The sequence below is a fragment of the Leptonotus elevatus genome, chromosome 2, assembly GCF_054856555.1.
Source record: "Leptonotus elevatus isolate MCC_2025b chromosome 2, RoL_Lele_1.0, whole genome shotgun sequence".
NCBI lineage: Eukaryota > Metazoa > Chordata > Actinopteri > Syngnathiformes > Syngnathidae > Leptonotus > Leptonotus elevatus.
This window is the reverse complement of record NC_141240.1, coordinates 23230478-23258099: the sequence shown is the minus strand read 5'-3', so window position 1 is coordinate 23258099 and position 27622 is coordinate 23230478. Positions and strand designations below refer to the sequence as shown.

Genomic DNA, 27622 nt, shown 5'->3' with positions numbered 1-27622 from the left:
CCTATACTTTGCAACAAACAAAACTCTAAGGAAAAACTGGCTGGAAAAATAGACCATCTTTCACCATTCTTAGTCTGATTTCTCTGTGTTGTTACTGATTAAGTAGTCAGTCCCGCTTAGTGTGAAAGGCAAAAATACTGAAATTTCGGGAATGGTGGTAAGAGGACAAAACACAAACAGAAAATCTAATTCCTATACTTTGCTACAAACATAACTGTAAGGAAGAACTGGCAATGGTGGGATTTGAACCCACACCTCCTGAGAGACTGGAGCCTTAATCCAGCGACTTTGACCGCACGGCCACAATACCTGCAAATCTATTTTAGTAAAAATATCAGGTTTCCACAAGAACATCCAGGTTAGTGGCGTCCAACAAAACCTTGCGCATAAGGTAATGACGCCTGCTTGGATCAGAGGTAAATTATCTTCAAGCCAACCAGAAACGTTCAATGGCAAACAGTTGTGGAATTCATGCTTGTTAGCATAGTAAATTAAGCATATTGTCTAAAGTCATCCACAGAAATTGTAGGATACTACTTCCATTGTCATGGAACTAGCAGCGGTGGGATTTGAACCAACTCCTCCTAAGAGACTGGAATTTAAATCCAGCACCTTCGACCACTCGGCCACACTACCTTAGAAGCCACTAACAGAAAGGAAATGTTTGGGCAATGTAAGTTATGTTGCGGTCTGAGGCGCAGACTCGGCGGACAAATAGGTTTCCACACCAAAATCCAGGTTCATGCTGTCCTGCCTAGCCTTGTGCATAACGTAATGAAGCCTGCTCTGATCCATGGCGAAATGTCAGACCTAATTCTTCCTTAGCGACAAGAGAGTACAGGCCAACAAGTACCACTACAGCAGCAGAGTGGCGAAGCGGAAGCGTGCTGGGCCCACAACCCAGAGGTCGATGGGTCGAAACCATCCTCTGCTATCTCGACCTGGTTACTTAGTAAAACAATCCTCAGTCTAGGATGTTGTTGAACTTCTACCAAGTAGTTCTTTTGAAGGTTAAAAATTGTCTACTCATTGGCTGTGGCCAAGGGATTTGACCCCTTCTTCAATTCATTTACTTCACTTTGGAAAATTGGGCCATCTTTCACCATTCTTAGTCTGATTTCTCTGTGTTGTCACTGATTAAGTAGTCAGTCCCGCTTAGTGTGAAAGGCAAAAATACTGAAATTTCGGGAATGGTGGTAAGAGGACAAAACACAAACAGAAAATCAAATTCCTATACTTTGCTACAAACAAAACTATAAGTAAAAACTGGCAGTGGTGGGATTTGAAACACCTCCTGAGAGACTGGAGCCTTATTCCAGCACCTTTGACCGCTCGGCCACAGTACCTGCAAATCTTTTATAGTAAAAATATCAGGTTTCCACAAGAACATCCAGGTTAGTGGCGTCCAACAAAACCTTGCGCATAAGGTAATGACGCCTGCTTGGATCACAGGTAAATTATCTCCAAGCCAACCAGAAATGTTCAATGGCAAACAGTTGTGGAACTCATGCTTGTTAGCATAGTAAATTAAGCATATTGTCTGAAGTCATCCACAGAAATTGTAGGATACTACTTCCATTGTCATGGAACTAGCAGCGGTGGGATTTGAACCCACGCCTCTTAAGAGACTGGAGCCTAAATCCAGCTCCTTCGACCACTCGGCCACACTACCTTAGAAGCCATTAACAAAAAAGGAAATGTTTGGGCAATGTAAGTTATGTTGCGGTCTGAGGCGCAGACTTGGCGGACAAATAGGTTTCCACACCAAAATCCAGGTTCATGTTGTCCTGCCTAGCCTTGTGCATAACGTAATGAAGCCTGCTCTGATCCATGGCGAAATGTCAGACCTAATTCTTCCTTAGCAACAAGAGAGTACAGGCCAACGAGTACCACTACAGCAGCAGAGTGGCGCAGTGGAAGCGTGCTGGGCCCATAACCCAGAGGTCGATGGATCGAAACCATCCTCTGCTATCTAGACCTGGTTATTTAGTAGCACATTCCTCAGTCTGGGATGTTGTTGAACTTCTACCAAGTAGTTCTTTTGAAGGTTAATCATGTGAAGTTAAAAATTGTCTACTCATTGGCTGTGGCCAAGGGATTTTAGCCCTTCTTCAATTCATTTACTTCACTTTGAAAAATTGGGCCATCTTTCACCATTCTTAGTCTGATTTCTCTGTGTTGTCACTGATTAAGTAGTCAGTCCCGCTTAGTGTGAAAGGCAAAAATACTGAAATTTCGGGAATGGTGGTAAGAGGACAAAACACAAACAGAAAATAAATTTCCTTTACTTTGCTACAAACAAAACTATAAGTAAAAACTGGCAGTGGTGGGATTTGAACCCACACCTCCTGAGAGACTGGAGCATTAATCCAGCGCCTTTGACCGCTCGGCCACAGTACCTGCAAATCTTTTTTAGTAAGAATATCAGGTTTCCACAAGAACATCCAGGTTAGTGGCGTCCAACAAAACCTTGCGCATAAGGTAATGACGCCTGCTTGGATCAGAGGTAAATGATCTTCAAGCCAACCAGAAACGTCCAATGGCAAACAGTTGTGAACCTCATGCTTGTTAGCATAGTAAAATAAGCATATTGTCTAAAGTCATCCACAGAAATTGTAGGATACTAATTCCATTGTCACAAACCTGGCAGTGGTGGGATTTGAACCCACGCCTCCTAAGAGACTGGAGCCTAAATCCAGCGCCTTCGACCACTCGGCCACACTACCTTAGAAACCATTAACAAAAAAGGAAATGTTTGGGCAATGTAAGTTATGTTGCGGTCTGAGGCGCAGACTCGGCGGAAAAATAGGTTTCCACACCAAAATCCAGGTTCATGCTGTCCTGGCTAGCCTTGTGCATAACGTAATGAAGCCTGCTCTGCTCCATGGCGAAATGTTAGACCTAATTCTTCTTCAGCGACAAGAGAGTACAGGCCAACAAGTACCACTACAGCAGCAGAGTGGCGCAGCGGAAGCGTGCTGGGCCCATAACCCAGAGGTCGATGGATCGAAACCATCCTCTGCTATCTCGACTTGGTTATTTAGTAGCACAATCCTCAGTCTACGAAGTTGTTGAACTTCTACCAAGTAGTTCTTTTGAAGGTTAATCATGTGAAGTTAAAAATTGTCTACTCATTGGCTGTGGCCAAGGGATTTGACCCCTTCTTCAATTCATTTACTTCACTTTGGAAAATTGGGCCATCTTTCACCATTCTTAGTCTGATTTCTGTGTGTTGTCACTGATTAAGTAGTCAGTCCCGTTTAGTGTGAAAGGCAAAAATACTGAAATTTCGGGAATGGTGGTAAGAGGACAAAACACAAACAGAAAATCAAATTCCTATACTTTGCTACAAACAAAACTGTAAGGAAGAACTGGCAGTGGTGGGATTTGAACCCACGCCTCCTGAGAGACTGGAGCCTAAATCCAGCGCCTTTGACCGCTCGGCCACACTACCTGCAAATCTTTTTCAGTAAAAATATCAGGTTTCCACAAGAACATCCAGGTTAGTGGTGTCCAACAAAACCTTGCGCATAAGGTAATGACGCCTGCTTGGATCAGAGGTAAATTATCTTCAAGCCAACCAGAAACGTCCAATGGCAAACAGTTGTGGACCTCATGCTTGTTAGCATAGTAAAATAAGCATATTGTCTAAAGTCATCCACAGAATTTGTCGGACACTACTTCCATTGTCACAGAATTGGCAGTGGTGGGACTTGAACCCACACCTCCTAAGAGACTGGAGCCTAAATCCAGCGCCTTCGACCACTCGGCCAGACTACCTTAGAAGCCAAAACAGAAAGGAAATGTTTGGGCAATGTAAGTTATGTTGCGGTCTGAGGCGCAGACTTGGCGGACAAATAGGTTTCCACACCAAAATCCAGGTTCATGCTGTCCTGCCTAGCCTTGTGCATAACGTAATGAAGCCTGCTCTGATCCATGGCGAAATGTTAGACCTAATTCTTCTTCAGCGACAAGAGAGTACAGGCCAACAAGTACCACTACAGCAGCAGAGTGGCGCAGCGGAAGCGTGCTGGGCCCATAACCCAGAGGTCGATGGATCGAAACCATCCTCTGCTATCTCGACCTGGTTATTTAGCAGCACAATCCTCAGTCTACGAATTTGTTGAACTTCTACCAAGTAGTTATTTTGAAGGTTAATCATGTGAAGTTAAAAAGTGTCTACTCATTGGCTGTGGCCAAGGGATTTGACCCCTTCTTCAATTCATTTACTTCACTTTGGAAAATTGGGCCATCTTTCACCATTCTTAGTCTGATTTCTCTGTGTTGTCACTGATTAAGTAGTCAGTCCCGTTTAGTGTGAAAGGCAAAAATACTGAAATTTCGGGAATGGTGGTAAGAGGACAAAACACAAACAGAAAATCAAATTCCTATACTTTGCTACAAACAAAACTGTAAGGAAGAACTGGCAGTGGTGGGATTTGAACCCACGCCTCCTGAGAGACTGGAGCCTTAATCCAGCACCTTTGACCACTCGACCACAATACCTGTAAATCTTTTTCAGTAAAAATATCAGGTTTCCGCAAGAACCGCCAGGTTAGTGGTGTCCAACAAAACCTTGCGCATAAGGTAATGACGCCTGCTTGGATCAGAGTTAAATTATCTTCAAGCCAACCAGAAACGTCCAATGGCAAACAGTTGTGGACCTCATGCTTGTTAGCATAGTAAAATAAGCATATTGTCTAAAGTCAGCCACAGAATTTGTAGGATACTACATCCATTGTCACAGAACTGGCAGTGGTGGGACTTGAACCCACGCCTCCTCAGAGACTGGAGCTTAAATCCAGCGCCTTCGACCACTCGGCCACACTACCTTAGAAGCCATTAACAGAAAGGAAATGTTTGGGCAATGTAAGTTATGTTGCGGTCTGAGGCGCAGACTTGGCGGACAAATAGGTTTCCACACCAAAATCCAGGTTCAGGCTGTCCTGCCTAGCCTTGTGCATAACGTAATGAAGCCTGCTCTGATCCATGGTGAAATGTTAGACCTAATTCTTCTTCAGCGACAAGAGAGTACAGGCCAACAAGTACCACTACAGCAGCAGAGTGGCGCAGCGGAAGCGTGCTGGGCCCATAACCCAGAGGTCGATGGATCGAAACCATCCTCTGCTATCTCGACCTGGTTATTTAGTAGCACAATCCTCAGTCTAGGATGTTGTTGAACTTCTACCAAGTAGTTCTTTTGAAGGTTAATCATGTGAAGTTAACAATTGTCTACTCATTGGCTGTGGCCAAGGGATTTGACCCCTTCTTCAATTCATTTACTTCACTTTGGAAAATTGGGCCATCTTTCACCATTCTTAGTCTGATTTCTGTGTGTTGTCACTGATTAAGTAGTCAGTCCCGTTTAGTGTGAAAGGCAAAAATACTGATATTTCGGGAATGGTGGTAAGAGGACAAAACACAAACAGAAAATCAAATTCCTATACTTTGCTACAAACAAAACTGTAAGGAAGAACTGGCAGTGGTGGGATTTGAACCCACGCCTCCTGAGAGACTGGAGCCTTAATCCAGCACCTTTGACCGCTCGACCACAATACCTGTAAATCTTTTTCAGTAAAAATATCAGGTTTCCACAAGAACCGCCAGGTTAGTGGTGTCCAACAAAACCTTGCGCATAAGGTAATGACGCCTGCTTGGATCAGAGTTAAATTATCTTCAAGCCAACCAGAAACGTCCAATGGCAAACAGTTGTGGACCTCATGCTTGTTAGCATAGTAAAATAAGCATATTGTCTAAAGTCATCCACAGAATTTGTAGGATACTACATCCATTGTCACAGAACTGGCAGTGGTGGGACTTGAACCCACGCCCCCTCAGAGACTGGAGCTTAAATCCAGTGCCTTCGACCACTCGTCCACACTACCTTAGAAGCCATTAACAGAAAGGAAATGTTTGGGCAATGTAAGTTATGTTGCGGTTTGAGGCGCAGACTTGGCGGACAAATAGGTTTCCACACCAAAATCCAGGTTCAGGCTGTCCTGCCTAGCCTTGTGCATAACGTAATGAAGCCTGCTCTGATCCATGGTGAAATGTTAGACCTAATTCTTCTTCAGCGACAAGAGAGTACAGGCCAACAAGTACCACTACAGCAGCAGAGTGGCGCAGCGGAAGCGTGCTGGGCCCATAACCCAGAGGTCGATGGATCGAAACCATCCTCTGCTATCTCGACCTGGTTATTTAGTAGCACAATCCTCAGTCTAGGATGTTGTTGAACTTCTACCAAGTAGTTCTTTTGAAGGTTAATCATGTGAAGTTAACAATTGTCTACTCATTGGCTGTGGCCAAGGGATTTGACCCCTTCTTCAATTCATTTACTTCACTTTGGAAAATTGGGCCATCTTTCACCATTCTTAGTCTGATTTCTCTGTGTTGTCACTGATTAAGTAGTCAGTCCCGTTTAGTGTGAAAGGCAAAAATACTGATATTTTGGGAATGGTGGTAAGAGGACAAAACACAAACAGAAAATCAAATTCCTATACTTTGCTACAAACAAAACTGTAAGGAAGAACTGGCAGTGGTGGGATTTCAACCCACGCCTCCTGAGAGACTGGAGCCTTAATCCAGCGCCTTTGACCGCTCGGCCACACTACCTGCAAATCTTTTTCAGTAAAAATATCAGGTTTCCACAAGAACATCCAGGTTAGTGGTGTCCAACAAAACCTTGCGCATAAGGTAATGACGCCTGCTTGGATCAGAGGTAAATTATCTTCAAGCCAACCAGAAACGTCTAATGGCAAACAGTTGTGGACCTCATGCTTGTTAGCATAGTAAAATAAGCTTATTGTCTAAAGTCATCCACAGAATTTGTCGGACACTACTTCCATTGTCACAGAATTGGCAGTGGTGGGACTTGAACCCACACCTCCTAAGAGACTGGAGCCTAAATCCAGCGCCTTCGACCACTCGGCCAGACTACCTTAGAAGCCATTAACAGAAAGGAAATGTTTGGGCAATGTAAGTTATGTTGCGGTCTGAGGCGCAGACTTGGAGGACAAATAGGTTTCCACACCAAAATCCAGGTTCATGCTGTCCTGCCTAGCCTTGTGCATAACGTAATGAAGCCTGCTCTGATCCATGGCGAAATGTTAGACCTAATTCTTCTTCAGCGACAAGAGAGTACAGGCCAACAAGTACCACTACAGCAGCAGAGTGGCGCAGCGGAAGCGTGCTGGGCCCATAACCCAGAGGTCGATGGATCGAAACCATCCTCTGCTATTTTGACCTGGTTATTTAGTAGCACAATCCTCAGTCTACGAAGTTGTTGAACTTCTACCAAGTAGTTCTTTTGAAGGTTAATCATGTGAAGTTAAAAATTGTCTACTCATTGGCTGTGGCCAAGGGATTTGACCCCTTCTTCAATTAATTTACTTCACTTTGGAAAATTGGGCCATCTTTCACCATTCTTAGTCTGATTTCTCTGTGTTGTCACTGATTAAGTAGTCAGTCCCGTTTAGTGTGAAAGGCAAAAATACTGAAATTTCGGGAATGGTGGTAAGAGGACAAAACACAAACAGAAAATCAAATTCCTATAATTTGCTACAAACAAAACTGTAAGGAAGAAGCGGCAGTGGTGGGATTTGAACCCACGCCTCCTGAGAGACTGGAGCCTTAATCCAGCACCTTTGACCACTCGACCACAATACCTGTAAATCTTTTTCAGTAAAAATATCAGGTTTCCACAAGAACCGCCAGGTTAGTGGTGTCCAACAAAACCTTGCGCATAAGGTAATGACGCCTGCTTGGATCAGAGTTAAATTATCTTCAAGCCAACCAGAAACGTCCAATGGCAAACAGTTGTGGACCTCATGCTTGTTAGCATAGTAAAATAAGCTGATTGTCTAAAGTCATCCACAGAATTTGTAGGATACTACATCCATTGTCACAGAACTGGCAGTGGTGGGACTTGAACCCACGCCTCCTCAGAGACTGGAGCTTAAATGCAGCGCCTTCGACCACTCGGCCACACTACCTTAGTAGCCATTAACAAAAAGGAAATGTTTGGGCAATGTAAGTTATGTTGCGGTCTGAGGCGCAGACTTGGCGGACAAATAGGTTTCCACACCAAAATCCAGGTTCATGCTGTCCTGCCTAGCCTTGTGCATAACGTAATGAAGCCTGCTCTGATCCATGGTGAAATGTTAGACCTAATTCTTCTTCAGCGACAAGAGAGTACAGGCCAACAAGTACCTCTACAGCAGCAGAGTGGCGCAGCGGAAGCGTGCTGGGCCCATAACCCAGAGGTCGATGGATCGAAACCATCCTCTGCTATCTCGACCTGGTTATTTAGTAGCACAATCCTCAGTCTAGGATGTTGTTGAACTTCTACCAAGTAGTTCTTTTGAAGGTTAATCATGTGAAGTTAACAATTGTCTACTCATTGGCTGTGGCCAAGGGATTTGACCCCTTCTTCAATTCATTTACTTCACTTTGGAAAATTGGGCCATCTTTCACCATTCTTAGTCTGATTTCTCTGTGTTGTCACTGATTAAGCAGTCAGTCCCGTTTAGTGTGAAAGGCAAAAATACTGATATTTCGGGAATGGTGGTAAGAGGACAAAACACAAACAGAAAATCAAATTCCTATACTTTGCTACAAACAAAACTGTAAGGAAGAACTGGCAGTGGTGGGATTTGAACCCACGCCTCCTGAGAGACTGGAGCCTTAATCCAGCGCCTTTGACCGCTCGGCCACACTACCTGCAAATCTTTTTCAGTAAAAATATCAGGTTTCCACAAGAACATCCAGGTTAGTGGTGTCCAACAAAACCTTGCGCATAAGGTAATGACGCCTGCTTGGATCAGAGGTAAATTATCTTCAAGCCAACCAGAAACGTCTAATGGCAAACAGTTGTGGACCTCATGCTTGTTAGCATAGTAAAATAAGCATATTGTCTAAAGTCATCCACAGTATTTGTAGGACACTACTTCCATTGTCACAGAATTGGCAGTGGTGGGACTTGAACCCACACCTCCTAAGAGACTGGAGCCTAAATCCAGCGCCTTCAACCACTCGGCCAGACTACCTTAGAAGCCATTAACAGAAAGGAAATGTTTGGGCAATGTAAGTTATGTTGCGGTCTGAGGCGCAGACTTGGCGGACAAATAGGTTTCCACACCAAAATCCAGGTTCATGCTGTCCTGCCGAGCCTTGTGCATAACGTAATGAAGCCTGCTCTGATCAATGGCGAAATGTCAGACCTAATTCTTCTTCAGCGACAAGAGAGTACAGGCCAATAAGTACCAGTACAGCAGCAGAGTGGCACAGCGGAAGCGTGCTTGGCTCATAACCCAGAGGTCGATGGATCGAAACCTTCCTCTGCTATCTCGACCTGGTTATTTAGTAGCACAATCCTCAGTCTAGGATGTTGTTGAACTTCTACCAAGTAGTTATTTTGAAGGTTAATCATGTGAGTTAAAAATTGTCTACTCATTGGCTGTGGCCAAGGGATTTGACCCCTTCTTCAATTCATTTACTTCACTTTGGAAAATTGGGCCATCTTTCACCATTCTTAGTCTGATTTCTCTGTGTTGTCACTGATTACGTAGTCAGTCCCGTTTAGTGTGAAAGGCAAAAATACTGAAATTTCGGGAATGGTGGTAAGAGGACAAAACACAAACAGAAAATCAAATTCCTATACTTTGCTACAAACAAAACTGTAACGAAGAACTGGCAGTGGTGGGATTTGAACCCACGCCTCCTGAGAGACTGGAGCCTTAATCCAGCGCCCTTGACCACTCGGCCACACTACCTGCAAATCATTTTCAGTAAAATAATCAGGTTTCCCCAAGAACATCCAGGTTAGTGGTGTCCAACAAAACCTTGCGCATAAGGTAATGATGCCTGCTTGGATCAGAGGTCAATTATCTTCAAGCCAACCAGAAACGTCCAATGGCAAACAGTTGTGGACCTCATGCTTGTTAGCATAGTAAAATAAGCATATTGTCTTAAGTCATCCACAGAATTTGTAGGATACTACTTCCATTGTCACAGAATTGGCAGTGTTGGGCCTTGAACCCACGCCTCCTAAGAGACTGGAGCCTAAATCCAGCTCCTTCGACCACTCGGCCACACTACCTTAGAAGCCATGAACAGAAAGGAAATGTTTGGGCAATGTAAGTTATGTTGCGGTCTGAGGCGTAGACTTGGCGGACAAATAGGTTTCCACACCAAAATCCAGGTTCATGCTGTCCTGCCTAGCCTTGTGCATAACGTAATGAAGCCTGCTCTGATCCATGGCGAACTGTTAGACCTAATTCTTCTTCAGCGACAAGAGAGTACAGGCCAACAAGTACCACTACAGCAGCAGAGTGGCGCAGCGGAAGCGTGCTGGGCCCATAACCCAGAGGTCGATGGATAGAAACCATCCTCTGCTATCTCGACCTGGTTATTTAGTAGCACAATCCTCAGTCTACGAAGTTGTTGAACTTCTACCAAGTAGTTCTTTTGAAGGTTAATCATGTGAAGTTAAAAATTGTCTACTCATTGGCTGTGGCCAAGGGATTTGACCCCTTCTTCAATTCATTTACTTCACTTTGGAAAATTGGGCCATCTTTCACCATTCTTAGTCTGATTTCTCTGTGTTGTCACTGATTAAGTAGTCAGTCCCGTTTAGTGTGAAAGGCAAAAATACTGAAATTTCGGGAATGGTGGTAAGAGGACAAAACACAAACAGAAAATCAAATTCCTATACTTTGCTACAAACAAAACTGTAAGGAAGAACTGGCAGTGGTGGGATTTGAACCCACGCCTCCTGAGAGACTGGAGCCTTAATCCAGCACCTTTGACCGCTCGACCACAATACCTGTAAATCTTTTTCAGTAAAAATATCAGGTTTCCACAAGAACCGCCAGGTTAGTGGTGTCCAACAAAACCTTGCGCATAAGGTAATGACGCCTGCTTGGATCAGAGTTAAATTATCTTCAAGCCAACCAGAAACGTCCAATGGCAAACAGTTGTGGACCTCATGCTTGTTAGCATAGTAAAATAAGCAAATTGTCTAAAGTCATCCACAGAATTTGTAGGATACTACATCCATTGTCACAGAACTGGCAGTGGTGGGACTTGAACCCACGCCTCCTCAGAGACTGGAGCTTAAATCCAGCACCTTCGACCACTCGGCCACACTACCTTAGAAGCCATTAACAGAAAGGAAATGTTTGGGCAATGTAAGTTATGTTGCGGTCTGAGGCGCAGACTTGGCGGACAAATAGGTTTCCACACCAAAATCCAGGTTCAGGCTGTCCTGCCTAGCCTTGTGCATAACGTAATGAAGCCTGCTCTGATCCATGGTGAAATGTTAGACCTAATTCTTCTTCAGCGACAAGAGAGTACAGGCCAACAAGTACCGCTACAGCAGCAGAGTGGCGCAGCGGAAGCGTGCTGGGCCCATAACCCAGAGGTCGATGGATCGAAACCATCCTCTGCTATCTCGACCTGGTTATTTAGTAGCACAATCCTCAGTCTACGAAGTTGTTGAACTTCTACCAAGTAGTTCTTTTGAAGGTTAATCATGTGAAGTTAAAAATTGTCTACTCATTGGCTGTGGCCAAGGGATTTGACCCCTTCTTTAATTCATTTACTTCACTTTGGAAAATTGGGCCATCTTTCACCATTCTTAGTCTGATTTCTCTGTGTTGTCACTGATTAAGTAGTCAGTCCCGTTTAGTGTGAAAGGCAAAAATACTGAAATTTCGGGAATGGTGGTAAGAGGACAAAACACAAACAGAAAATCAAATTCCTATACTTTGCTACAAACAAAACTGTAAGGAAGAACTGGCAGTGGTGGGATTTGAACCCACACCTCCTGAGAGACTGGAGCCTTAATCCAGCGCCTTTGACCGCTCGGCCACACTACCTGCAAATCTTTTTCAGTAAAAATATCAGGTTTCCACAAGAACCGCCAGGTTAGTGGTGTACAACAAAACCTTGCGCATAAGGTAATGACGCCTGCTTGGATCAGAGTTAAATTATCTTCAAGCCAACCAGAAACGTCCAATGGCAAACAGTTGTGGACCTCATGCTTGTTAGCATAGTAAAATAAGCATATTGTCTAAAGTCATCCACAGAATTTGTAGGATACTACATCCATTGTCACAGAACTGGCAGTGGTGGGACTTGAACCCACGCCTCCTCAGAGACTGGAGCTTAAATCCAGCGCCTTCGACCACTCGGCCACACTACCTTAGAAGCCATTAACAGAAAGGAAATGTTTGGGCAATGTAAGTTATGTTGCGGTCTGAGGCGCAGACTTGGCGGACAAATAGGTTTCCACACCAAAATCCAGGTTCATGCTGTCTTGCCTAGCCTTGTGCATAACGTAATGAAGCCTGCTCTGATCCATGGCGAAATGTTAGACCTAATTCTTCTTCAGCGACAAGAGAGTACAAGGCAACAAGTACCACTACAGCAGCAGAGTGGCGCAGCGGAAGCGTGCTGGGCCCAAAACCCAGAGGTCGATGGATCGAAACCATCCTCTGCTATTTTGACCTGGTTATTTAGTAGCACAATCCTCAGTCTACGAAGTTGTTGAACTTCTACCAAGTAGTTCTTTTGAAGGTTAATCATGTGAAGTTAAAAATTGTCTACTCATTGGCTGTGGCCAAGGGATTTGACCCCTTCTTCAATTCATTTACTTCACTTTGGAAAATTGGGCCATCTTTCACCATTCTTAGTCTGCTTTCTGTGTGTTGTCACTGATTAAGTAGTCAGTCCCGTTTAGTGTGAAAGGCAAAAATACTGAAATTTCGGGAATGGTGGTAAGAGGACAAAACACAAACAGAAAATCAAATTCCTATACTTTGCTACAAACAAAACTGTAAGGAAGAACTGGCAGTGGTGGGATTTGAACCCACGCCTCCTGAGAGACTGGAGCCTTAATCCAGCGCCTTTGACCGCTCGGCCACAGTACCTGCAAATCTTTTATAGTAAAAATATCAGGTTTCCACAAGAACATCCAGGTTAGTGGCGTCCAACAAAACCTTGCGCATAAGGTAATGACGCCTGCTTGGATCAGAGTTAAATTATCTTCAAGCCAACCAGAAACGTCCAATGGCAAACAGTTGTGGACCTCATGCTTGTTAGCATAGTAAAATAAGCATATTGTCTAAAGTCATCCACAGAATTTGTAGGATACTACATCCATTGTCACAGAACTGGCAGTGGTGGGACTTGAACCCACGCCTCCTCAGAGACTGGAGCTTAAATCCAGCGCCTTCGACCACTCGGCCACACTACCTTAGAAGCCATTAACAGAAAGGAAATGTTTGGGCAATGTAAGTTATGTTGCGGTCTGAGGCGCAGACTTGGCAGACAAATAGGTTTCCACACCAAAATCCAGGTTCATGCTGTCTTGCCTAGCCTTGTGCATAACGTAATGAAGCCTGCTCTGATCCATGGCGAAATGTTAGACCTAATTCTTCTTCAGCGACAAGAGAGTACAGGCCAACAAGTACCACTACAGCAGCAGAGTGGCGCAGCGGAAGCGTGCTGGGCCCATAACCCAGAGGTCGATGGATCGAAACCATCCTCTGCTATTTTGACCTGGTTATTTAGTAGCACAATCCTCAGTCTACGAAGTTGTTGAACTTCTACCAAGTAGTTCTTTTGAAGGTTAATCATGTGAAGTTAAAAATTGTCTACTCATTGGCTGTGGCCAAGGGATTTGACCCCTTCTTCAATTAATTTACTTCACTTTGGAAAATTGGGCCATCTTTCACCATTCTTAGTCTGATTTCTGTGTGTTGTCACTGATTAAGTAGTCAGTCCCGTTTAGTGTGAAAGGCAAAAATACTGAAATTTCGGGAATGGTGGTAAGAGGACAAAACACAAACAGAAAATCAAATTCCTATACTTTGCTACAAACAAAACTGTAAGGAAGAACTGGCAGTGGTGGGATTTGAACCCACGCCTCCTGAGAGACTGGAGCCTTAATCCAGCGCCTTTGACCGCTCGGCCACACTACCTGCAAATCTTTTTCAGTAAAAATATCAGGTTTCCACAAGAACATCCAGGTTAGTGGTGTCCAACAAAACCTTGCGCATAAGGTAATGACGCCTGCTTGGATCAGAGGTAAATTATCTTCAAGCCAACCAGAAACGTCCAATGGCAAACAGTTGTGGACCTCATGCTTGTTAGCATAGTAAAATAAGCATATTGTCTAAAGTCATCCACAGAATTTGTAGGATACTACATCCATTGTCACAGAACTGGCAGTGGTGGGACTTGAACCCACGCCTCCTCAGAGACTGGAGCTTAAATCCAGCGCCTTCGACCACTCGGACACACTACCTTAGAAGCCATTAACAGAAAGGAAATGTTTGGTTAATGTAAGTTATGTTGCGGTCTGAGGCGCAGACTTGGCGGACAAATAGGTTTCCACACCAAAATCCAGGTTCATGCTGTCCTGCCTAGCCTTGTGCATAACGTAATGAAGCCTGCTCTGATCCATGGCGAAATGTTAGACCTAATTATTCTTCAGCGACAAGAGAGTACAGGCCAACAAGTACCACTACAGCAGCAGAGTGGCGCAGCGGAAGCGTGCTGGGCCCATAACCCAGAGGTCGATGGATCGAAACCATCCTCTGCTATCTCGACTTGGTTATTTAGTAGCACAATCCTCAGTCTACGAAGTTGTTGAACTTCTACCAAGTAGTTCTTTTGAAGATTAATCATGTGAAGTTAAAAATTGTCTACTCATTGGCTGTGGCCAAGGGATTTGACCCCTTCTTCAATTCATTTACTTCACTTTGGAAAATTGGGCCATCTTTCACCATTCTTAGTCTGATTTCTGTGTGTTGTCACTGATTAAGTAGTCAGTCCCGTTTAGTGTGAAAGGCAAAAATACTGAAATTTCGGGAATGGTGGTAAGAGGACAAAACACAAACAGAAAATCAAATTCCTATACTTTGCTACAAACAAAACTGTAAGGAAGAACTGGCAGTGGTGGGATTTGAACCCACGCCTCCTGAGAGACTGGAGCCTTAATCCAGCACCTTTGACCGCTCGACCACAATACCTGTAAATCTTTTTCAGTAAAAATATCAGGTTTCCACAAGAACCGCCAGGTTAGTGGTGTCCAAAAAAACCTTGCGCATAAGGTAATGACGCCTGCTTGGATCAGAGTTAAATTATCTTCAAGCCAACCAGAAACGTCCAATGGCAAACAGTTGTGGACCTCATGCTTGTTAGCATAGTAAAATAAGCATATTGTCTAAAGTCATCCACAGAATTTGTAGGATACTACATCCATTGTCACAGAACTGGCAGTGGTGGGACTTGAACCCACGCCTCCTCAGAGACTGGAGCTTAAATCCAGCGCCTTCGACCACTCGGCCACACTACCTTAGAAGCCATTAACAGAAAGGAAATGTTTGGGCAATGTAAGTTATGTTGCGGTCTGAGGCGCAGACTTGGCGGACAAATAGGTTTCCACACCAAAATCCAGGTTCAGGCTGTCCTGCCTAGCCTTGTGCATAACGTAATGAAGCCTGCTCTGATCCATGGCGAAATGTTAGACCTAATTCTTCTTCAGCCACAAGAGAGTACAGGCCAACAAGTACCACTACAGCAGCAGAGTGGCGCAGCGGAAGCGTGCTGGGCCCATAACCCAGAGGTCGATGGATCGAAACCATCCTCTGCTATCTCGACCTGGTTATTTAGTAGCACAATCCTCAGTCTAGGATGTTGTTGAACTTCTACCAAGTAGTTCTTTTGAAGGTTAATCATGTGAAGTTAACAATTGTCTACTCATTGGCTGTGGCCAAGGGATTTGACCCCTTCTTCAATTCATTTACTTCACTTTGGAAAATTGGGCCATCTTTCACCATTCTTAGTCTGATTTCTCTGTGTTGTCACTGATTAAGTAGTCAGTCCCGTTTAGTGTGAAAGGCAAAAATACTGATATTTCGGGAATGGTGGTAAGAGGACAAAACACAAACAGAAAATCAAATTCCTATACTTTGCTACAAACAAAACTGTAAGGAAGAACTGGCAGTGGTGGGATTTGAACCCACGCCTCCTGAGAGACTGGAGCCTTAATCCAGCGCCTTTGACCGCTCGGCCACACTACCTGCAAAATATTTTTCAGTAAAAATATCAGGTTTCCACAAGAACATCCAGGTTAGTGGTGTCCAAAAAAACCTTGCGCATAAGGTAATGACGCCTGCTTGGATCAGAGGTAAATTATCTTCAAGCCAACCAGAAACGTCTAATGGCAAACAGTTGTGGACCTCATGCTTGTTAGCATAGTAAAATAAGCATATTGTCTAAAGTCATCCACAGAATTTGTCGGACACTACTTCCATTGTCACAGAATTGGCAGTGGTGGGACTTGAACCCACACCTCTTAAGAGACTGGAGCCTAAATCCAGCGCCTTCGACCACTCGGCCAGACTACCTTAGAAGCCATTAACAGAAAGGAAATGTTTGGGCAATGTAAGTTATGTTGCGGTCTGAGGCGCAGACTTGGCGGACAAATAGGTTTCCACACCAAAATCCAGGTTCATGCTGTCCTGCCTAGCCTTGTGCATAACGTAATGAAGCCTGCTCTGATCCATGGCGAAATGTTAGACCTAATTCTTCTTCAGCGACAAGAGAGTAAAGGCCAACAAGTACCACTACAGCAGCAGATTGGCGCAGCGGAAGCGTGCTGGGCCCATAACCCAGAGGTCGATGGATCGAAACCATCCTCTGCTATCTCGACCTGGTTATTTAGTAGCACAATCCTCAGTCTAGGATGTTGTTGAACTTCTACCAAGTAGTTCTTTTGAAGGTTAATCATGTGAAGTTAACAATTGTCTACTCATTGGCTGTGGCCAAGGGATTTGACCCCTTCTTCAATTCATTTACTTCACTTTGGAAAATTGGGCCATCTTTCACCATTCTTAGTCTGATTTCTCTGTGTTGTCACTGATTAAGTAGTCAGTCCCGTTTAGTGTGAAAGGCAAAAATACTGATATTTCGGGAATGGTGGTAAGAGGAAAAAACACAAACAGAAAATCAAATTCCTATACTTTGCTACAAACAAAACTGTAAGGAAGAACTGGCAGTGGTGGGATTTTAACCCACGCCTCCTGAGAGACTGGAGCTTAAATCCAGCGCCTTCGACCACTCGGACACACTACCTTAGAAGCCATTAACAGAAAGGAAATGTTTGGGCAATGTAAGTTATGTTGCGGTCTGAGGCGCAGACTTGGCGGACAAATAGGTTTCCACACCAAAATCCAGGTTCATGCTGTCCTGCCTAGCCTTGTGCATAACGTAATGAAGCCTGCTCTGATCCATGGCGAAATGTTAGACCTAATTATTCTTCAGCGACAAGAGAGTACAGGCCAACAAGTACCACTACAGCAGCAGAGTGGCGCAGCGGAAGCGTGCTGGGCCCATAACCCAGAGGTCGATGGATCGAAACCATCCTCTGCTATCTCGACCTGGTTATTTAGTAGCACAATCCTCAGTCTAGGATGTTGTTGAACTTCTACCAAGTAGTTATTTTGAAGGTTAATCATGTGAAGTTAACAATTGTCTACTCATTGGCTGTGGCCAAGGGATTTGACCCCTTCTTCAATTCATTTACTTCACTTTGGAAAATTGGGCCATCTTTCACCATTCTTAGTCTGATTTCTCTGTGTTGTCACTGATTAAGTAGTCAGTCCCGTTTAGTGTGAAAGGCAAAAATACTGATATTTCGGGAATGGTGGTAAGAGGACAAAACACAAACAGAAAATCAAATTCCTATACTTTGCTACAAACAAAACTGTAAGGAAGAACTGGCAGTGGTGGGATTTGAACCCACACCTCCTGAGAGACTGGAGCCTTAATCCAGCGCCTTTGACCGCTCGGCCACACTACCTGCAAATCTTTTTCAGTAAAAATATCAGGTTTCCACAAGAACATCCAGGTTAGTGGTGTCCAACAAAACCTTGCGCATAAGGTAATGACGCCTGCTTGGATCAGAGGTAAATTATCTTCAAGCCAACCAGAAACGTCCAATGGCAAACAGTTGTGGACCTCATGCTTGTTAGCATAGTAAAATAAGCATATTGTCTAAAGTCATCCACAGAATTTGTAGGATACTACATCCATTGTCACAGAACTGGCAGTGGTGGGACTTGAACCCACGCCTCCTCAGAGACTGGAGCTTAAATCCAGCGCCTTCGACCACTCGGACACACTACCTTAGAAGCCATTAACAGAAAGGAAATGTTTGGGCAATGTAAGTTATGTTGCGGTCTGAGGCGCAGACTTGGCGGACAAATAGGTTTCCACACCAAAATCCAGGTTCATGCTGTCCTGCCTAGCCTTGTGCATAACGTAATGAAGCCTGCTCTGATCCATGGCGAAATGTTAGACCTAATTCTTCTTCAGCGACAAGAGAGTACAGGCCAACAAGTACCACTACAGCAGCAGAGTGGCGCAGCGGAAGCGTGCTGGGCCCATAACCCAGAGGTCGATGGATCGAAACCATCCTCTGCTATCTCGACTTGGTTATTTAGTAGCACAATCCTCAGTCTACGAAGTTGTTGAACTTCTACCAAGTAGTTCTTTTGAAGGTTAATCATGTGAAGTTAAAAATTGTCTACTCATTGGCTGTGGCCAAGGGATTTGACCCCTTCTTCAATTCATTTACTTCACTTTGGAAAATTGGGCCATCTTTCACCATTCTTAGTCTGATTTCTGTGTGTTGTCACTGATTAAGTAGTCAGTCCCGTTTAGTGTGAAAGGCAAAAATACTGAAATTTCGGGAATGGTGGTAAGAGGACAAAACACAAACAGAAAATCAAATTCCTATACTTTGCTACAAACAAAACTGTAAGGAAGAACTGGCAGTGGTGGGATTTGAACCCACGCCTCCTGAGAGACTGGAGCCTTAATCCAGCACCTTTGACCGCTCGACCACAATACCTGTAAATCTTTTTCAGTAAAAATATCAGGTTTCCACAAGAACCGCCAGGTTAGTGGTGTCCAACAAAACCTTGCGCATAAGGTAATGACGCCTGCTTGGATCAGAGTTAAATTATCTTCAAGCCAACCAGAAACGTCCAATGGCAAACAGTTGTGGACCTCATGCTTGTTAGCATAGTAAAATAAGCATATTGTCTAAAGTCATCCACAGAATTTGTAGGATACTACATCCATTGTCACAGAACTGGCAGTGGTGGGACTTGAACCCACGCCTCCTCAGAGACTGGAGCTTAAATCCAGCGCCTTCGACCACTCGGCCACACTACCTTAGAAGCCATTAACAGAAAGGAAATGTTTGGGCAATGTAAGTTATGTTGCGGTCTGAGGCGCAGACTTGGCGGACAAATAGGTTTCCACACCAAAATCCAGGTTCATGCTGTCCTGCCTAGCCTTGTGCATAACGTAATGAAGCCTGCTCTGATCCATGGCGAAATGTTAGACCTAATTCTTCTTCAGCGACAAGAGAGTACAGGCCAACAAGTACCACTACAGCAGCAGAGTGGCGCAGCGGAAGCGTGCTGGGCCCATAACCCAGAGGTCGATGGATGGAAACCATCCTCTGCTATTTTGACCTGGTTATTTAGTAGCACAATCCTCAGTCTACGAAGTTGTTGAACTTCTACCAAGTAGTTCTTTTGAAGGTTAATCATGTGAAGTTAAAAATTGTCTACTCATTGGCTGTGGCCAAGGGATTTGACCCCTTCTTCAATTCATTTACTTCACTTTGGAAAATTGGGCCATCTTTCACCATTCTTAGTCTGATTTCTCTGTGTTGTCACTGATTAAGTAGTCAGTCCCGTTTAGTGTGAAAGGCAAAAATACTGAAATTTCGGGAATGGTGGTAAGAGGACAAAACACAAACAGAAAATCAAATTCCTATACTTTGCTACAAACAAAACTGTAAGGAAGAAGCGGCAGTGGTGGGATTTGAACCCACGCTTCCTGAGAGACTGCAGCCTTAATCCAGCACCTTTGACCACTCGACCACAATACCTGCAAATCTTTTTCAGTAAAAATATCAGGTTTCCACAAGAACCGCCAGGTTAGTGGTGTCCAACAAAACCTTGCGCATAAGGTAATGACGCCTGCTTGGATCAGAGTTAAATTATCTTCAAGCCAACCAGAAACGTCCAATGGCAAACAGTTGTGGACCTCATGCTTGTTAGCATAGTAAAATAAGCATATTGTCTAAAGTCATCCACAGAATTTGTAGGATACTACATCCATTGTCACAGAACTGGCAGTGGTGGGACTTGAACCCACGCCTCCTCAGAGACTGGAGCTTAAATCCAGCGCCTTCGACCACTCGGCCACACTACCTTAGAAGCCATTAACAGAAAGGAAATGTTTGGGCAATGTAAGTTATGTTGCGGTCTGAGGCGCAGACTTGGCGGACAAATAGGTTTCCACACCAAAATCCAGGTTCAGGCTGTCCTGCCTAGCCTTGTGCATAACGTAATGAAGCCTGCTCTGATCCATGGTGAAATGTTAGACCTAATTCTTCTTCAGCGACAAGAGAGTACAGGCCAACAAGTACCGCTACAGCAGCAGAGTGGCGCAGCGGAAGCGTGCTGGGCCCATAACCCAGAGGTCGATGGATCGAAACCATCCTCTGCTATCTCGACCTGGTTATTTAGTAGCACAATCCTCAGTCTAGGATGTTGTTGAACTTCTACCAAGTAGTTCTTTTGAAGGTTAATCATGTGAAGTTAACAATTGTCTACTCATTGGCTGTGGCCAAGGGATTTGACCCCTTCTTTAATTCATTTACTTCACTTTGGAAAATTGGGCCATCTTTCACCATTCTTAGTCTGATTTCTGTGTGTTGTCACTGATTAAGTAGTCAGTCCCGTTTAGTGTGAAAGGCAAAAATACTGAAATTTCGGGAATGGTGGTAAGAGGACAAAACACAAACAGAAAATCAAATTCCTATACTTTGCTACAAACAAAACTGTAAGGAAGAACTGGCAGTGGTGGGATTTGAACCCACACCTCCTGAGAGACTGGAGCCTTAATCCAGCGCCTTTGACCGCTCGGCCACACTACCTGCAAATCTTTTTCAGTAAAAATATCAGGTTTCCACAAGAACATCCAGGTTAGTGGTGTCCAACAAAACCTTGCGCATAAGGTAATGACGCCTGCTTGGATCAGAGGTAAATTATCTTCAAGCCAACCAGAAACGTCCAATGGCAAACAGTTGTGGACCTCATGCTTGTTAGCATAGTAAAATAAGCATATTGTCTAAAGTCATCCACAGAATTTGTAGGATACTACATCCATTGTCACAGAACTGGCAGTGGTGGGACTTGAACCCACGCCTCCTCAGAGACTGGAGCTTAAATCCAGCGCCTTCGACCACTCGGACACACTACCTTAGAAGCCATTAACAGAAAGGAAATGTTTGGTTAATGTAAGTTATGTTGCGGTCTGAGGCGCAGACTTGGCGGACAAATAGGTTTCCACACCAAAATCCAGGTTCATGCTGTCCTGCCTAGCCTTGTGCATAACGTAATGAAGCCTGCTCTGATCCATGGCGAAATGTTAGACCTAATTATTCTTCAGCGACAAGAGAGTACAGGCCAACAAGTACCACTACAGCAGCAGAGTGGCGCAGCGGAAGCGTGCTGGGCCCATAACCCAGAGGTCGATGGATCGAAACCATCCTCTGCTATCTCGACTTGGTTATTTAGTAGCACAATCCTCAGTCTACGAAGTTGTTGAACTTCTACCAAGTAGTTCTTTTGAAGGTTAATCATGTGAAGTTAAAAATTGTCTACTCATTGGCTGTGGCCAAGGGATTTGACCCCTTCTTCAATTCATTTACTTCACTTTGGAAAATTGGGCCATCTTTCACCATTCTTAGTCTGATTTCTGTGTGTTGTCACTGATTAAGTAGTCAGTCCCGTTTAGTGTGAAAGGCAAAAATACTGAAATTTCGGGAATGGTGGTAAGAGGACAAAACACAAACAGAAAATCAAATTCCTATACTTTGCTACAAACAAAACTGTAAGGAAGAACTGGCAGTGGTGGGATTTGAACCCACGCCTCCTGAGAGACTGGAGCCTTAATCCAGCACCTTTGACCGCTCGACCACAATACCTGTAAATCTTTTTCAGTAAAAATATCAGGTTTCCACAAGAACCGCCAGGTTAGTGGTGTCCAACAAAACCTTGCGCATAAGGTAATGACGCCTGCTTGGATCAGAGTTAAATTATCTTCAAGCCAACCAGAAACGTCCAATGGCAAACAGTTGTGGACCTCATGCTTGTTAGCATAGTAAAATAAGCATATTGTCTAAAGTCATCCACAGAATTTGTAGGATACTACATCCATTGTCACAGAACTGGCAGTGGTGGGACTTGAACCCACGCCTCCTCAGAGACTGGAGCTTAAATCCAGCGCCTTCGACCACTCGGCCACACTACCTTAGAAGCCATTAACAGAAAGGAAATGTTTGGGCAATGTAAGTTATGTTGCGGTCTGAGGCGCAGACTTGGCGGACAAATAGGTTTCCACACCAAAATCCAGGTTCAGGCTGTCCTGCCTAGCCTTGTGCATAACGTAATGAAGCCTGCTCTGATCCATGGTGAAATGTTAGACCTAATTCTTCTTCAGCCACAAGAGAGTACAGGCCAACAAGTACCACTACAGCAGCAGAGTGGCGCAGCGGAAGCGTGCTGGGCCCATAACCCAGAGGTAGATGGATCGAAACCATCCTCTGCTATCTCGACCTGGTTATTTAGCAGCACAATCCTCAGTCTAGGATGTTGTTGAACTTCTACCAAGTAGTTCTTTTGAAGGTTAATCATGTGAAGTTAACAATTGTCTACTCATTGGCTGTGGCCAAGGGATTTGACCCCTTCTTCAATTCATTTACTTCACTTTGGAAAATTGGGCCATCTTTCACCATTCTTAGTCTGATTTCTCTGTGTTGTCACTGATTAAGTAGTCAGTCCCGTTTAGTGTGAAAGGCAAAAATACTGATATTTCGGGAATGGTGGTAAGAGGACAAAACACAAACAGAAAATCAAATTCCTATACTTTGCTACAAACAAAACTGTAAGGAAGAACTGGCAGTGGTGGGATTTGAACCCATGCCTCCTGAGAGACTGGAGCCTTAATCCAGCACCTTTGACCGCTCAGCCACACTACCTGCAAATCTTTTTCAGTAAAAATATCAGGTTTCCACAAGAACATCCAGGTTAGTGGTGTCCAACAAAACCTTGCGCATAAGGTAATGACGCCTGCTTGGATCAGAGGTAAATTATCTTCAAGCCAACCAGAAACGTCCAATGGCAAACAGTTGTGGACCTCATGCTTGTTAGCATAGTAAAATAAGCATATTGTCTAAAGTCATCCACAGAATTTGTAGGATACTACATCCATTGTCACAGAACTGGCAGTGGTGGGACTTGAACCCACGCCTCCTCAGAGACTGGAGCTTAAATCCAGCGCCTTCGACCACTCGGACACACTACCTTAGAAGCCATTAACAGATAGGAAATGTTTGGGCAATGTAAGTTATGTTGCGGTCTGAGGCGCAGACTTGGCGGACAAATAGGTTTCCACACCAAAATCCAGGTTCATGCTGTCCTGCCTAGCCTTGTGCATAACGTAATGAAGCCTGCTCTGATCCATGGCGAAATGTTAGACCTAATTCTTCTTCAGCGACAAGAGAGTACAGGCCAACAAGTACCACTACAGCAGCAGAGTGGCGCAGCGGAAGCGTGCTGGGCCCATAACCCAGAGGTCGATGGATCGAAACCATCCTCTGCTATCTCGACCTGGTTATTTAGTAGCACAATCCTCAGTCTAGGATGTTGTTGAACTTCTACCAAGTAGTTCTTTTGAAGGTTAATCATGTGAAGTTAACAATTGTCTACTCATTGGCTGTGGCCAAGGGATTTGACCCCTTCTTCAATTCATTTACTTCACTTTGGAAAATTGGGCCATCTTTCACCATTCTTAGTCTGATTTCTCTGTGTTGTCACTGATTAAGTAGTCAGTCCCGTTTAGTGTGAAAGGCAAAAATACTGATATTTCAGGAATGGTGGTAAGAGGACAAAACACAAACAGAAAATCAAATTCCTATACTTTGCTACAAACAAAACTGTAAGGAAGAACTGGCAGTGGTGGGATTTGAACCCACGCCTCCTGAGAGACTGGAGCCTTAATCCAGCGCCTTTGACCGCTCGGCCACACTACCTGCAAAATATTTTTCAGTAAAAATATCAGGTTTCCACAAGAACATCCAGGTTAGTGGTGTCCAAAAAAACCTTGCGCATAAGGTAATGACGCCTGCTTGGATCAGAGGTAAATTATCTTCAAGCCAACCAGAAACGTCTAATGGCAAACAGTTGTGGACCTCATGCTTGTTAGCATAGTAAAATAAGCATATTGTCTAAAGTCATCCACAGAATTTGTCGGACACTACTTCCATTGTCACAGAATTGGCAGTGGTGGGACTTGAACCCACACCTCTTAAGAGACTGGAGCCTAAATCCAGCGCCTTCGACCACTCGGCCAGACTACCTTAGAAGCCATTAACAGAAAGGAAATGTTTGGGCAATGTAAGTTATGTTGCGGTCTGAGGCGCAGACTTGGCGGACAAATAGGTTTCCACACCAAAATCCAGGTTCATGCTGTCCTGCCTAGCCTTGTGCATAACGTAATGAAGCCTGCTCTGATCCATGGCGAAATGTTAGACCTAATTCTTCTTCAGCGACAAGAGAGTAAAGGCCAACAAGTACCACTACAGCAGCAGATTGGCGCAGCGGAAGCGTGCTGGGCCCATAACCCAGAGGTCGATGGATCGAAACCATCCTCTGCTATCTCGACCTGGTTATTTAGTAGCACAATCCTCAGTCTAGGATGTTGTTGAACTTCTACCAAGTAGTTCTTTTGAAGGTTAATCATGTGAAGTTAACAATTGTCTACTCATTGGCTGTGGCCAAGGGATTTGACCCCTTCTTCAATTCATTTACTTCACTTTGGAAAATTGGGCCATCTTTCACCATTCTTAGTCTGATTTCTCTGTGTTGTCACTGATTAAGTAGTCAGTCCCGTTTAGTGTGAAAGGCAAAAATACTGATATTTCGGGAATGGTGGTAAGAGGAAAAAACACAAACAGAAAATCAAATTCCTATACTTTGCTACAAACAAAACTGTAAGGAAGAACTGGCAGTGGTGGGATTTTAACCCACGCCTCCTGAGAGACTGGAGCTTAAATCCAGCGCCTTCGACCACTCGGACACACTACCTTAGAAGCCATTAACAGAAAGGAAATGTTTGGGCAATGTAAGTTATGTTGCGGTCTGAGGCGCAGACTTGGCGGACAAATAGGTTTCCACACCAAAATCCAGGTTCATGCTGTCCTGCCTAGCCTTGTGCATAACGTAATGAAGCCTGCTCTGATCCATGGCGAAATGTTAGACCTAATTCTTCTTCAGCGACAAGAGAGTACAGGCCAACAAGTACCACTACAGCAGCAGAGTGGCGCAGCGGAAGCGTGCTGGGCCCATAACCCAGAGGTCGATGGATCGAAACCATCCTCTGCTATCTCGACCTGGTTATTTAGTAGCACAATCCTCAGTCTAGGATGTTGTTGAACTTCTACCAAGTAGTTATTTTGAAGGTTAATCATGTGAAGTTAACAATTGTCTACTCATTGGCTGTGGCCAAGGGATTTGACCCCTTCTTCAATTCATTTACTTCACTTTGGAAAATTGGGCCATCTTTCACCATTCTTAGTCTGATTTCTCTGTGTTGTCACTGATTAAGTAGTCAGTCCCGTTTAGTGTGAAAGGCAAAAATACTGATATTTCGGGAATGGTGGTAAGAGGACAAAACACAAACAGAAAATCAAATTCCTATACTTTGCTACAAACAAAACTGTAAGGAAGAACTGGCAGTGGTGGGATTTGAACCCACGCCTCCTGAGAGACTGGAGCCTTAATCCAGCGCCTTTGACCGCTCGGCCACACTACCTGCAAATCTTTTTCAGTAAAAATATCAGGTTTCCACAAGAACATCCAGGTTAGTGGTGTCCAACAAAACCTTGCGCATAAGGTAATGACGCCTGCTTGGATCAGAGGTAAATTATCTTCAAGCCAACCAGAAACGTCCAATGGCAAACAGTTGTGGACCTCATGCTTGTTAGCATAGTAAAATAAGCATATTGTCTAAAGTCATCCACAGAATTTGTAGGATACTACATCCATTGTCACAGAACTGGCAGTGGTGGGACTTGAACCCACGCCTCCTCAGAGACTGGAGCTTAAATCCAGCGCCTTCGACCACTCGGACACACTACCTTAGAAGCCATTAACAGAAAGGAAATGTTTGGGCAATGTAAGTTATGTTGCGGTCTGAGGCGCAGACTTGGCGGACAAATAGGTTTCCACACCAAAATCCAGGTTCATGCTGTCCTGCCTAGCCTTGTGCATAACGTAATGAAGCCTGCTCTGATCCATGGCGAAATGTTAGACCTAATTCTTCTTCAGCGACAAGAGAGTACAGGCCAACAAGTACCACTACAGCAGCAGAGTGGCGCAGCGGAAGCGTGCTGGGCCCATAACCCAGAGGTCGATGGATCGAAACCATCCTCTGCTATCTCGACTTGGTTATTTAGTAGCACAATCCTCAGTCTACGAAGTTGTTGAACTTCTACCAAGTAGTTCTTTTGAAGGTTAATCATGTGAAGTTAAAAATTGTCTACTCATTGGCTGTGGCCAAGGGATTTGACCCCTTCTTCAATTCATTTACTTCACTTTGGAAAATTGGGCCATCTTTCACCATTCTTAGTCTGATTTCTGTGTGTTGTCACTGATTAAGTAGTCAGTCCCGTTTAGTGTGAAAGGCAAAAATACTGAAATTTCGGGAATGGTGGTAAGAGGACAAAACACAAACAGAAAATCAAATTCCTATACTTTGCTACAAACAAAACTGTAAGGAAGAACTGGCAGTGGTGGGATTTGAACCCACGCCTCCTGAGAGACTGGAGCCTTAATCCAGCACCTTTGACCGCTCGACCACAATACCTGTAAATCTTTTTCAGTAAAAATATCAGGTTTCCACAAGAACCGCCAGGTTAGTGGTGTCCAACAAAACCTTGCGCATAAGGTAATGACGCCTGCTTGGATCAGAGTTAAATTATCTTCAAGCCAACCAGAAACGTCCAATGGCAAACAGTTGTGGACCTCATGCTTGTTAGCATAGTAAAATAAGCATATTGTCTAAAGTCATCCACAGAATTTGTAGGATACTACATCCATTGTCACAGAACTGGCAGTGGTGGGACTTGAACCCACGCCTCCTCAGAGACTGGAGCTTAAATCCAGCGCCTTCGACCACTCGGCCACACTACCTTAGAAGCCATTAACAGAAAGGAAATGTTTGGGCAATGTAAGTTATGTTGCGGTCTGAGGCGCAGACTTGGCGGACAAATAGGTTTCCACACCAAAATCCAGGTTCATGCTGTCCTGCCTAGCCTTGTGCTTAACGTAATGAAGCCTGCTCTGATCCATGGCGAAATGTTAGACCTAATTCTTCTTCAGCGACAAGAGAGTACAGGCCAACAAGTACCACTACAGCAGCAGAGTGGCGCAGCGGAAGCGTGCTGGGCCCATAACCCAGAGGTCGA

The 27622-nt window shown here is 44.3% G+C and overlaps 49 non-coding genes across 49 annotated transcripts; 2 read left to right on the top strand and 47 right to left on the bottom strand.

Moving 5' to 3' along the window:
- Positions 1 to 1590: 1590 nt before the first annotated feature.
- On the bottom strand, positions 1591 to 1672 carry trnal-uag (transfer RNA leucine (anticodon UAG)). Its single transcript has one exon. It is a non-coding gene; the product is annotated as a tRNA-Leu (tRNA).
- A 227-nt stretch (positions 1673 to 1899) lies between these two features.
- trnam-cau (transfer RNA methionine (anticodon CAU)) lies at positions 1900 to 1971 on the top strand. The gene has a single exon. It is a non-coding gene; the product is annotated as a tRNA-Met (tRNA).
- A 347-nt stretch (positions 1972 to 2318) lies between these two features.
- On the bottom strand, positions 2319 to 2400 carry trnai-aau (transfer RNA isoleucine (anticodon AAU)). Its single transcript has one exon. It is a non-coding gene; the product is annotated as a tRNA-Ile (tRNA).
- Positions 2401 to 2644: 244 nt separating this feature from the next.
- On the bottom strand, positions 2645 to 2726 carry trnal-uag (transfer RNA leucine (anticodon UAG)). The gene has a single exon. It is a non-coding gene; the product is annotated as a tRNA-Leu (tRNA).
- A 646-nt stretch (positions 2727 to 3372) lies between these two features.
- Positions 3373 to 3454, bottom strand: trnal-uag (transfer RNA leucine (anticodon UAG)). The gene has a single exon. It is a non-coding gene; the product is annotated as a tRNA-Leu (tRNA).
- A 244-nt stretch (positions 3455 to 3698) lies between these two features.
- trnal-uag (transfer RNA leucine (anticodon UAG)) lies at positions 3699 to 3780 on the bottom strand. The gene has a single exon. It is a non-coding gene; the product is annotated as a tRNA-Leu (tRNA).
- Positions 3781 to 4424: 644 nt separating this feature from the next.
- Positions 4425 to 4506, bottom strand: trnal-aag (transfer RNA leucine (anticodon AAG)). The gene has a single exon. It is a non-coding gene; the product is annotated as a tRNA-Leu (tRNA).
- A 244-nt stretch (positions 4507 to 4750) lies between these two features.
- trnal-uaa (transfer RNA leucine (anticodon UAA)) lies at positions 4751 to 4832 on the bottom strand. Its single transcript has one exon. It is a non-coding gene; the product is annotated as a tRNA-Leu (tRNA).
- A 645-nt stretch (positions 4833 to 5477) lies between these two features.
- trnal-aag (transfer RNA leucine (anticodon AAG)) lies at positions 5478 to 5559 on the bottom strand. Its single transcript has one exon. It is a non-coding gene; the product is annotated as a tRNA-Leu (tRNA).
- A 244-nt stretch (positions 5560 to 5803) lies between these two features.
- trnal-uaa (transfer RNA leucine (anticodon UAA)) lies at positions 5804 to 5885 on the bottom strand. The gene has a single exon. It is a non-coding gene; the product is annotated as a tRNA-Leu (tRNA).
- Positions 5886 to 6530: 645 nt separating this feature from the next.
- trnal-aag (transfer RNA leucine (anticodon AAG)) lies at positions 6531 to 6612 on the bottom strand. The gene has a single exon. It is a non-coding gene; the product is annotated as a tRNA-Leu (tRNA).
- A 244-nt stretch (positions 6613 to 6856) lies between these two features.
- Positions 6857 to 6938, bottom strand: trnal-uag (transfer RNA leucine (anticodon UAG)). Its single transcript has one exon. It is a non-coding gene; the product is annotated as a tRNA-Leu (tRNA).
- Positions 6939 to 7583: 645 nt separating this feature from the next.
- Positions 7584 to 7665, bottom strand: trnal-aag (transfer RNA leucine (anticodon AAG)). Its single transcript has one exon. It is a non-coding gene; the product is annotated as a tRNA-Leu (tRNA).
- Positions 7666 to 7909: 244 nt separating this feature from the next.
- On the bottom strand, positions 7910 to 7991 carry trnal-uaa (transfer RNA leucine (anticodon UAA)). The gene has a single exon. It is a non-coding gene; the product is annotated as a tRNA-Leu (tRNA).
- A 645-nt stretch (positions 7992 to 8636) lies between these two features.
- trnal-aag (transfer RNA leucine (anticodon AAG)) lies at positions 8637 to 8718 on the bottom strand. The gene has a single exon. It is a non-coding gene; the product is annotated as a tRNA-Leu (tRNA).
- A 244-nt stretch (positions 8719 to 8962) lies between these two features.
- On the bottom strand, positions 8963 to 9044 carry trnal-uag (transfer RNA leucine (anticodon UAG)). The gene has a single exon. It is a non-coding gene; the product is annotated as a tRNA-Leu (tRNA).
- A 644-nt stretch (positions 9045 to 9688) lies between these two features.
- trnal-aag (transfer RNA leucine (anticodon AAG)) lies at positions 9689 to 9770 on the bottom strand. Its single transcript has one exon. It is a non-coding gene; the product is annotated as a tRNA-Leu (tRNA).
- A 971-nt stretch (positions 9771 to 10741) lies between these two features.
- Positions 10742 to 10823, bottom strand: trnal-aag (transfer RNA leucine (anticodon AAG)). The gene has a single exon. It is a non-coding gene; the product is annotated as a tRNA-Leu (tRNA).
- Positions 10824 to 11067: 244 nt separating this feature from the next.
- On the bottom strand, positions 11068 to 11149 carry trnal-uaa (transfer RNA leucine (anticodon UAA)). The gene has a single exon. It is a non-coding gene; the product is annotated as a tRNA-Leu (tRNA).
- Positions 11150 to 11794: 645 nt separating this feature from the next.
- trnal-aag (transfer RNA leucine (anticodon AAG)) lies at positions 11795 to 11876 on the bottom strand. The gene has a single exon. It is a non-coding gene; the product is annotated as a tRNA-Leu (tRNA).
- Positions 11877 to 12120: 244 nt separating this feature from the next.
- Positions 12121 to 12202, bottom strand: trnal-uaa (transfer RNA leucine (anticodon UAA)). Its single transcript has one exon. It is a non-coding gene; the product is annotated as a tRNA-Leu (tRNA).
- A 226-nt stretch (positions 12203 to 12428) lies between these two features.
- trnal-caa (transfer RNA leucine (anticodon CAA)) lies at positions 12429 to 12500 on the top strand. Its single transcript has one exon. It is a non-coding gene; the product is annotated as a tRNA-Leu (tRNA).
- A 347-nt stretch (positions 12501 to 12847) lies between these two features.
- On the bottom strand, positions 12848 to 12929 carry trnal-aag (transfer RNA leucine (anticodon AAG)). Its single transcript has one exon. It is a non-coding gene; the product is annotated as a tRNA-Leu (tRNA).
- Positions 12930 to 13173: 244 nt separating this feature from the next.
- trnal-uaa (transfer RNA leucine (anticodon UAA)) lies at positions 13174 to 13255 on the bottom strand. The gene has a single exon. It is a non-coding gene; the product is annotated as a tRNA-Leu (tRNA).
- A 645-nt stretch (positions 13256 to 13900) lies between these two features.
- trnal-aag (transfer RNA leucine (anticodon AAG)) lies at positions 13901 to 13982 on the bottom strand. Its single transcript has one exon. It is a non-coding gene; the product is annotated as a tRNA-Leu (tRNA).
- A 244-nt stretch (positions 13983 to 14226) lies between these two features.
- On the bottom strand, positions 14227 to 14308 carry trnal-uaa (transfer RNA leucine (anticodon UAA)). The gene has a single exon. It is a non-coding gene; the product is annotated as a tRNA-Leu (tRNA).
- A 645-nt stretch (positions 14309 to 14953) lies between these two features.
- trnal-aag (transfer RNA leucine (anticodon AAG)) lies at positions 14954 to 15035 on the bottom strand. The gene has a single exon. It is a non-coding gene; the product is annotated as a tRNA-Leu (tRNA).
- Positions 15036 to 15279: 244 nt separating this feature from the next.
- On the bottom strand, positions 15280 to 15361 carry trnal-uaa (transfer RNA leucine (anticodon UAA)). The gene has a single exon. It is a non-coding gene; the product is annotated as a tRNA-Leu (tRNA).
- Positions 15362 to 16006: 645 nt separating this feature from the next.
- On the bottom strand, positions 16007 to 16088 carry trnal-aag (transfer RNA leucine (anticodon AAG)). Its single transcript has one exon. It is a non-coding gene; the product is annotated as a tRNA-Leu (tRNA).
- Positions 16089 to 16333: 245 nt separating this feature from the next.
- On the bottom strand, positions 16334 to 16415 carry trnal-uag (transfer RNA leucine (anticodon UAG)). The gene has a single exon. It is a non-coding gene; the product is annotated as a tRNA-Leu (tRNA).
- Positions 16416 to 17060: 645 nt separating this feature from the next.
- On the bottom strand, positions 17061 to 17142 carry trnal-uaa (transfer RNA leucine (anticodon UAA)). The gene has a single exon. It is a non-coding gene; the product is annotated as a tRNA-Leu (tRNA).
- Positions 17143 to 17787: 645 nt separating this feature from the next.
- Positions 17788 to 17869, bottom strand: trnal-aag (transfer RNA leucine (anticodon AAG)). The gene has a single exon. It is a non-coding gene; the product is annotated as a tRNA-Leu (tRNA).
- A 244-nt stretch (positions 17870 to 18113) lies between these two features.
- trnal-uaa (transfer RNA leucine (anticodon UAA)) lies at positions 18114 to 18195 on the bottom strand. Its single transcript has one exon. It is a non-coding gene; the product is annotated as a tRNA-Leu (tRNA).
- A 645-nt stretch (positions 18196 to 18840) lies between these two features.
- trnal-aag (transfer RNA leucine (anticodon AAG)) lies at positions 18841 to 18922 on the bottom strand. The gene has a single exon. It is a non-coding gene; the product is annotated as a tRNA-Leu (tRNA).
- A 244-nt stretch (positions 18923 to 19166) lies between these two features.
- Positions 19167 to 19248, bottom strand: trnal-uaa (transfer RNA leucine (anticodon UAA)). The gene has a single exon. It is a non-coding gene; the product is annotated as a tRNA-Leu (tRNA).
- Positions 19249 to 20219: 971 nt separating this feature from the next.
- trnal-uaa (transfer RNA leucine (anticodon UAA)) lies at positions 20220 to 20301 on the bottom strand. Its single transcript has one exon. It is a non-coding gene; the product is annotated as a tRNA-Leu (tRNA).
- A 645-nt stretch (positions 20302 to 20946) lies between these two features.
- On the bottom strand, positions 20947 to 21028 carry trnal-aag (transfer RNA leucine (anticodon AAG)). Its single transcript has one exon. It is a non-coding gene; the product is annotated as a tRNA-Leu (tRNA).
- Positions 21029 to 21272: 244 nt separating this feature from the next.
- trnal-uaa (transfer RNA leucine (anticodon UAA)) lies at positions 21273 to 21354 on the bottom strand. Its single transcript has one exon. It is a non-coding gene; the product is annotated as a tRNA-Leu (tRNA).
- A 645-nt stretch (positions 21355 to 21999) lies between these two features.
- trnal-aag (transfer RNA leucine (anticodon AAG)) lies at positions 22000 to 22081 on the bottom strand. Its single transcript has one exon. It is a non-coding gene; the product is annotated as a tRNA-Leu (tRNA).
- Positions 22082 to 22325: 244 nt separating this feature from the next.
- trnal-uaa (transfer RNA leucine (anticodon UAA)) lies at positions 22326 to 22407 on the bottom strand. The gene has a single exon. It is a non-coding gene; the product is annotated as a tRNA-Leu (tRNA).
- A 645-nt stretch (positions 22408 to 23052) lies between these two features.
- Positions 23053 to 23134, bottom strand: trnal-aag (transfer RNA leucine (anticodon AAG)). The gene has a single exon. It is a non-coding gene; the product is annotated as a tRNA-Leu (tRNA).
- A 244-nt stretch (positions 23135 to 23378) lies between these two features.
- On the bottom strand, positions 23379 to 23460 carry trnal-uaa (transfer RNA leucine (anticodon UAA)). The gene has a single exon. It is a non-coding gene; the product is annotated as a tRNA-Leu (tRNA).
- A 645-nt stretch (positions 23461 to 24105) lies between these two features.
- Positions 24106 to 24187, bottom strand: trnal-aag (transfer RNA leucine (anticodon AAG)). Its single transcript has one exon. It is a non-coding gene; the product is annotated as a tRNA-Leu (tRNA).
- A 245-nt stretch (positions 24188 to 24432) lies between these two features.
- On the bottom strand, positions 24433 to 24514 carry trnal-uag (transfer RNA leucine (anticodon UAG)). The gene has a single exon. It is a non-coding gene; the product is annotated as a tRNA-Leu (tRNA).
- Positions 24515 to 25159: 645 nt separating this feature from the next.
- Positions 25160 to 25241, bottom strand: trnal-uaa (transfer RNA leucine (anticodon UAA)). The gene has a single exon. It is a non-coding gene; the product is annotated as a tRNA-Leu (tRNA).
- Positions 25242 to 25886: 645 nt separating this feature from the next.
- trnal-aag (transfer RNA leucine (anticodon AAG)) lies at positions 25887 to 25968 on the bottom strand. Its single transcript has one exon. It is a non-coding gene; the product is annotated as a tRNA-Leu (tRNA).
- Positions 25969 to 26212: 244 nt separating this feature from the next.
- Positions 26213 to 26294, bottom strand: trnal-uaa (transfer RNA leucine (anticodon UAA)). Its single transcript has one exon. It is a non-coding gene; the product is annotated as a tRNA-Leu (tRNA).
- A 645-nt stretch (positions 26295 to 26939) lies between these two features.
- Positions 26940 to 27021, bottom strand: trnal-aag (transfer RNA leucine (anticodon AAG)). Its single transcript has one exon. It is a non-coding gene; the product is annotated as a tRNA-Leu (tRNA).
- A 244-nt stretch (positions 27022 to 27265) lies between these two features.
- On the bottom strand, positions 27266 to 27347 carry trnal-uaa (transfer RNA leucine (anticodon UAA)). The gene has a single exon. It is a non-coding gene; the product is annotated as a tRNA-Leu (tRNA).
- Positions 27348 to 27622: the final 275 nt, after the last annotated feature.